The sequence below is a fragment of the Atractosteus spatula genome, chromosome 13, assembly GCF_055471065.1.
Source record: "Atractosteus spatula isolate fAtrSpa1 chromosome 13, fAtrSpa1.hap1, whole genome shotgun sequence".
Classification (NCBI taxonomy): domain Eukaryota; kingdom Metazoa; phylum Chordata; class Actinopteri; order Semionotiformes; family Lepisosteidae; genus Atractosteus; species Atractosteus spatula.
The window spans coordinates 16470177-16477877 of NC_142718.1; the positions used below are offsets into that span (position 1 = coordinate 16470177).

Consider the following 7701-nt stretch of genomic DNA (forward strand, 5'->3'; position numbering starts at 1 on the left):
CTAGCAACATTTTCTTAATTTAAATGCTCTTCACATACAGTGGTGTGAAAAAGTGTTTGCCCCCTTCCTGATTTCTTATTTTTTTGCATGTTTGTCACACTGAAATGTTTCAGATCATCAAACAAATTGAAATATTAGACAAAGATAACACAAGTAAACACAAAATGCAGTTTTTAAATGAAAGTTTTTATTATTAAGGGAAAAAAAAATCCAAACCTACATGGCCCTGTGTGAAAAAGCGATTGCCCCCCCGTTAAAATATAAATCAACCGTGGTTTATCACATCTTTGGAAAGCTGAGTTCAATTTCTCTAGCCACACCCAGGCCTGATTACTGCCACACCTGTTCTCAATCAAGAAATCACTTAAATAGGACCTGCCTGACAAAGTGAAGTAGACCAAAAGATCCTCAAAAGCTAGACATCATGCTGCGATCCAAAGAAATTCAGGAACAAATGAGAAACAGAGTAATTGAGATGTATCAGTCTGGAAAAGGATATAAAGCCATTTCTAAAGCTTTGGGACTCCAGCGAACCACAGTGAGAGCCATTATCCACAAATGGCGAAAACATGGAACAGTGGTGAACCTTCCCAGGAGTGGCCGGCCGACCAAAATTACCCCAAGAGCGCAGCGACGACTCATCCAAGAGGTCACAAAAAAACCCACAACAACATCCAAAGAACTGTAGGCTTCACTTGCCTCAGTTAAGGTCAGTGTTCATGACTCCACCATAAGAAAGAGACTGGGCAAAAATGGCCTGCATGGCAGAGTTCCAAGACGAAAACCACTGCTGAGCAAAAAGAACATAAAAGCTCGTCTCAGTTTTGCCAGAAAACATCTTTATGATCCCCAAGACTTTTGGGAAAATACTCTGTGGACTGATGAGACAAAAGTTGAACTTTTTGGAAGGTGTGTGTCACATTACATCTGGCGTAAAAGTAACACAGCATTTCAGAAAAGGAACATCATACCAACAGTAAAATATGGTGGTGGTAGTGTGATGGTGTGGGGCTGTTTTGCTGCTTCAGGACCTGGTAGACTTGCTGTGGTAAATGGAACCATGAATTCTGCTGTCTACCAAAATATCCTGAAGGAGAATGTCCGGCCATCTGTTCGTGACCTCAAGCTGAAGCGCACTTGGGTTCTGCAGCAGGACAATGATCCAAAACACACCAGCAAGTCTACCTCTGAATGGCTTAAGAAAAACAAAATGAAGACTTTGGAGTGGCCTAGTCAAAGTCCTGACCTGAATCCAGTTGAGATGTTGTGGCATGACCTTAAAAAAGCGGTTAAGGCTCGAAAACCCTCCAATGTGGCTGAATTACAACAATTCTGCAAAGATGAGTGGGCCAAAATTCCTCCACAGCGCTGTAAAAGACTCATTGCCAGTTATCGCAAACACTTGATTGCAGTTGTTGCTGCTAAGGGTGGCCCAACCAGTTATTAGGTTTAGGGGGCAATCACTTTTTCACACAGGGCCATGTAGGTTTGGATTTTTTTTTTCCTTAATAATAAAAATCTTCATTTAAAAACTGCATTTTGTGTTTACTTGTGTTATCTTTGTCTAATATTTCAATTTGTTTGATGATCTGAAACATTTCAGTGTGACAAACATGCAAAAAAATAAGAAATCAGGAAGGGGGCAAACACTTTTTCACACCACTGTATATACAAACAGTAAACTTCATCTTAAATTCAAGAAATTCACATAGTAGGCAAAATAAATGGAAATACCCAAACAATCCCAAGAAAATGCACCATACTATTAAGGAGCCAATAAAACCTTTGACCTTTAGATCCAAGTACTCAGGGATGCAGCTGTTCTTGATAAGCATTCATTCATTTGTTGAAAACATGGTGGAGGATGATTCATCTGACCGTATTACATTTCTCCACTGCTTGATAGCCCATTGCCTGTGCTCTTTGCACAACTGAATCTTGAAGTTTGTGCACTGCAACCTGACTATGGCATTACACTCTCTAAGTGGACCATTTTTTCTAAAACTGGCTGCTTGCACCCAATGTTAAGATTTACAGCACATCCATCTGCAGTTGCTCACCTTTTTTGCCTTTCTCTCTGAATTAATACACAAATATCACCATTCCATTTTGACATCACCTTAGACATCTCTGCTTGTGAAAAATTAGCTTTAAACTTGAGCTGTCTTTGCTCATTGATGTTCCAGTCAAATTCATCTCAACAATCATCCCTATTTCAAAGTCACAAAGGTCTGCTCTTGCAGGCATACTAGCATTAATGATAAGTAGCCAGACCTGTATTAACTGTCCGTCACTTACCTAGGTGTTTCCATTTTTTTGTTCGCTACCTGTAGATTCAGTAATACATTAACTGTTATTATATTAACTTAATGTAAGATGAAATTAATTGGGATTGTTTCTACCAATGAATTACTGATCAATGGAACACAAGTTGCAGGTAATGTTCACTATAGCTGACTGCAACTAAAACTGAAATACCTGCACAAAAATGTGCATGGATGCTTCAGCTTTAATTTGACAATAATGACTAAGTTACATCAACTTGCTTTGTTCTGATGGAAGGAAAAGAAAAGCAATGCTAAACAGAGCATTTCTTCCTAAAGCCTGTGAAATAACCATTGAGTTGTTTTACATGTTGCTATAATGTTTTAATAGTTTTACAAGTTAGCAACTAGCCAAAAGCCCCTTGCTGTTAGAGGAGAAAAAAAGACATCATCCTTCCCGACATAAGCGAAAGCCTTTTTGGTTTATTTTTACATAAAACATGAAGAATCCACTCCCAGAGATACCTTTTTGAGAAAGGTCATACACATCTGAAACTTTGGTGTTTAAAGAATTCTGAAAAGACTTTGTAATTTATGACATCATTCAAAATTGCTCAGTCCAGTATGTTTAAAACAAAGCATCCAGGCAAAAGAGTTAGGAACACTGAACTTACTATACAAAGGCCTGGCATTATCCAAACCCCAGTGTGTGGTTTAAGGCCTGTAAGCTTAACTTTCACAAAACGTACAATTGTAATTGCATCAAAGCTAAGCTTTCTCAATTCAATGCTAACTTCCAGAAACTAAAGATATCCTGCTGTTCATATACAGATAAAGTGTATCCACAACATATCCAGAATACAAAACTAAACATTTAGTCCCTAATTTGACTAAAGGGTATTCACAAAACAAATGGAAAAGCTTTTTGTTTAAAGGTGGTTTGTTATAAAACAAAAAAAAAGTTGCAATTTAAAGAAATTAAGAGTGTTAAAAAATGTTAAAACATCTGTAAAAAGGCACTGGTGTACTCAGCACATCAGTAAATAAACATCCCTTGGCTTTCCAAGACACATGTCCTTATATGGCTCAATTTTTTCTCTCTTTTCCATACTTTAACACATGCTTAAGAATAAACTCTTTGCCCCTTTCAACTTCCTACTTTGAGTACAAGGATCCCACAACAGCCTAATTTTGTATTGTTAAGAGTTTGTATTTTAGCACTGTTCTGGTTAAGTGTTACCAAGTAACACTAACAAAATTCTATATAATTATGGATTATTTAATGCCAGTCAGATTCTAGAAACAGATTTGAGCCTAAGTTAAATCCCCTTTAAACAGTAATGAAAAGTTAAGAACCTTTACCATATATAGACAAACTGCATAAAACTAAAAGCTCAATGATTACAATAAAAATGATAGCGAGGAGAGAAATTACAAACATTACAGTATGTTAATTCACATTTCTATTTAACCACCACTAAGTTACAAAAAAGCAGTATACAGAGAGACGCAAATTAAATTTTAAAACAAAGGTTTACTTTGAAATACACATTCTGAAAGTAAGCAAAGCATACCACAACACCTCTGGCAACTACATGTATAAGTGATAAAACATTGCGTTTTTCGTTTGTGAACAATCACAAAGTATTACATAGTACTCATACGCAATGGCACGTTATATTTACTGTTTTAAACTTTTTACAGAATAACTACTGTAAATTATGGATAATAGCTCTGTTAATAATTTGTAACCTTCTTCAATCTGTATGTCAAATGATTTGCATAGTTTCCAATATCCTGCTATATTTGGATATATATTCACATAAGTTCTCATATTTATATTTTTCCAACATTTCTGTATTTGACTATTTCTAAAAATGAACAGAGCATAACACATAAGGAAAGATAAGTTGAAGGTCAATGTAAGACTAAAACAGTGCATTGCTCTGCTCAGTTACATTCCCGATGATACATTGTATTTCTATAAAATAAAAGCAGCTTTTGATAAGCTATTTGCAAAAACAAAATGAAATAAAGTAAAGGCAAAACCTGCATTATTTAATGCCTTCTTTACACAGCTGCTGCTAAACGCCCACTGGAGCTTTTCCTGCGTTTTGGATTTCACTGGGATTCACCCACACAGCAACGAAATCCACCCCGTCCTTCCTGCCAATATGGGCAAGACTTTACTCTTTATTATAAGTCACAAGCACATGGACTATGCTAATGAAAAGCGCAGCCCAGGGAGTAAATAAATACGCAAGCATTATCAAAATCCGTGACAAAGCAAGCATTTTTCATTTTCGTTCTTTTGATTGCATAAACACATACCTTTTTTCCTTATATGCTGTGTTCTTACAAATCTCTTTCTTCACTATATTGCGTTTTATGGTCCAACCAGAAGTTATTACATATAGCACTATTGAGGACTGGGACGTTTCTTCCAGACGTCCTGCTGGAAGGGGAGGGTGCGTTCACCGAGCTGGAAGGTTCTGTCACAGGCAAAGCTCTGCACTCACACTTTCCCAAAACAATAGACTGTTCGCTGTCTTTGGGTTGCCCTTAACACTGCGTACGTAAATATGACTGTTTAGAGTTTTAGTACTAAGGGCATGGGAGCTGTTGGTTTCCCCCTCCTCCCCTACTGCTAGAATTGGGATATTCCGCTCTTGCTACATTGCTCTCTCACTCCCACGCGGCTGCGTGACGCAGATCCTGGTGTGGGTGGTAGCAGAGCGTGGGTGGCTGCTGCATGGAATACCAAGCATCACATCACACCAACAGCGGCGGCAGACAGGGAGTCGAGCTCAAGCGTGCCCTCACTGACTCTCACTTACACACGTAAATGAGAATGAAAAAATATTTAGCTGGCTTAAAATACATTCATGTACCCACAAAAAACCGCAAGAACCCCAGGACCCCTGTCTAACTTGAAAGCAGGCAGACTAATGTGACCAGGCTATAATGTAACTAATCGCCGCCTGCACCTGTAGTGTACTTTCAACAGCAAGCCCACAACTGGTTTAGTATGCACTTAGTATACCTAATATGCACTTCTGTTTTGTAACAATTGTGTTTTGCAGTGTCGTTAAGAAATATCTCGTACCGCTCTAAAGGATTTGGATTTTTGTTTTGTGATACGTATCATGTTACAAAAGACGACAAAAAGTTACGCGTAGTTAATTCCCCACGCATGCACCACCCACGAAGTCTAAACTACTCAAATTATAGGCACATTTAATTCTTGTTATTGTCGATTGTTCTCCAAACTATAAGAAGTATCTCAATATTTAATTCTATTGTTACAACAATTTTAATAGCCCTTTTAAACGAATCGAATTATATGCTCGAGCTATAAAGACCTAAAAAAGTAATGAATAGTTAATTTTGAATAAAGTGAAGCAGGGGGTAAGATTAAAAAACGTTTGAAGTAAAACAATAAACAAGAATGTACATCTACAGTAAATGAAATTGTGGAAGGTGCTTAAAATATAGTACATGAAAATATGAGTAACACGTTCATGGTCATACTGTTTACTAACAGTCACCAGCATTGTCGTGTTTTTTTTCTTGAAAAAGGAATGTTATGATTAAGCTGTTATTTTGCTTAAAGAAAAACAGAAAATCTGTACTCTTTAGTTTCCTTTTAAGCTATCTTGTTATTGTTAAGTTTCTTTATTATACATGTAGCTTCCCAATACATGTAGACCATGAATAAGACATTGATTCACATACAGTTAGATCAATTCTGCAAATTTGTAAAAAGCTGGACTGTATCTATAATATGTAGCAAATTCAACTACTATTAGGCAAATAGAAACTGTAGATTTAAGGTATTCATGTTTATGTTTAGTGGAAACCTTAACACTACAAAAAATGAAAAATACAAGATACCTTCTTTTAGTAAACAAGTAAGAATCATCGAGGCGGGTATTGCTCATTGGTCATGGTGGAGGGAGTCCCTATTACCCATAAAGTGCTTTGTGTTGAGTGTCCAGAAAGGCGCTATATAAATGTACAGAATTATTATTATTAAAAACTAGACAATTATGACATTGAATTGTGAAAAACAAATTGTTACACTTTTTAAAATTTTTTGTTACATTTTAAATGAGAAGCCAGTGATGAAACAAAAGGAACTGAAAAAGTGTGAATCAGACATTTGAGACAAATCGGCTTTGCTTTCTTAAGTCGTCACATTTTGCATGTCAGTACTTTTTGCAGTTGCAGAATTTGCAAACACCTATGCCTTTGGTGCTTTGGGGTGAAAGCTTTAAGTATTTTTAAAATGGTAGATTCAGAAGAATAAGAAGAATAAAACTAAAACAAATGGGCTTTCAAACATTTATAACCAGATTTTCCAAAAACAGGTCAATTACTTCCCTGGAGAGAAATACTTAATGTGTATGTATATAATTAGCTTTTATAAACATTTAGAAGTGCTTTAATACTATAGCTATCAATATATTGCCTATTAGGTCTAACAGATTCTGCAAATTTTATTATTGTATGTAAGGGTCTGTACATGCACTAGATGAGGCCTTCTACATCATCATTTTATATCCTAATGACTCATTGACAATTGCCCACAACATGAAAATGTAATAGTTGAGGAAAAAAGTTAATGCAAAGATGCCATTAAAATAAAAACATATTTTAGAGCCTTTCCTGGAATGCCTTATTCCTAGTAATCCATGCTTTGTGCTTTGAAAAGTATGTTTTGAAAAATAATCACAAGGTATTGGATTTGAGGAATTTTGTTACAATTAAAAATATGTCACGGAGACATAAAAAGTCTTGAAAACACAATTATAAAATCTAAAGTGTTTGTGTATATTATGACAATGACTCCTCTGTCATCTTCAGATGGCAATGAGTAGTCTTGTTTTTGACCAATATTTTTGTTAAAGAGAGAAAATGTTAATACTATTCATGACTTGAATTAATAATTGCTTACACTTATACACTGTAGCACTTTTCTGGACACGCCACTCAAAGCGCCCTACAGGTAATGGGGACTCCCCTCCACCACCACCAATGTGGAGCACCCACCTGGATGATGTGATGTCAGCCATAGTGCATCAGAACGCTCACCACACATCAGCTATTAGTGGGGAGGAGAATAGAGTAATGGGTCAATTCATAGATGGGGATTATTAGGAGGCCATGATTGGTAAGGGCTAATGGGAAATTTGGCCAGGATGCCAGGGTTACATCCCTACTCTCTGACCACAGAGAGTCAGGACCTCGGTTTGACATCTCATCCGAAGGACGGCACCTTTTAACAGTGTAGTGTCCCTGTCACTATAGTGGGGCATTAGGACCCACATAGACCGCAGGGTGAGTGACCCCTGCTGGCGCCACTAACAACTCTTCCAGCAGCAACTTTAGTTCTTCCCAGGTCTCCCATCCAGGTACTGACCAGGCTCACACCTGC

The 7701-nt window shown here is 37.0% G+C and overlaps 1 protein-coding gene across 2 annotated transcripts in view; it reads right to left on the bottom strand.

Moving 5' to 3' along the window:
* nab1b (NGFI-A binding protein 1b (EGR1 binding protein 1)) overlaps window positions 1–4697 on the bottom strand; it is a 31296-nt gene extending 26599 nt beyond the window's left edge. For both annotated transcript variants that reach the window (XM_088930996.1, XM_088930995.1), the window contains exon 1: window positions 4596–4697. The gene's annotated coding sequence lies outside the window, so the exon portion shown is untranslated. The remainder of the gene's footprint in view (window positions 1–4595) is intronic.
* Between the last annotated feature and the right edge of the window lie 3004 nt (window positions 4698–7701).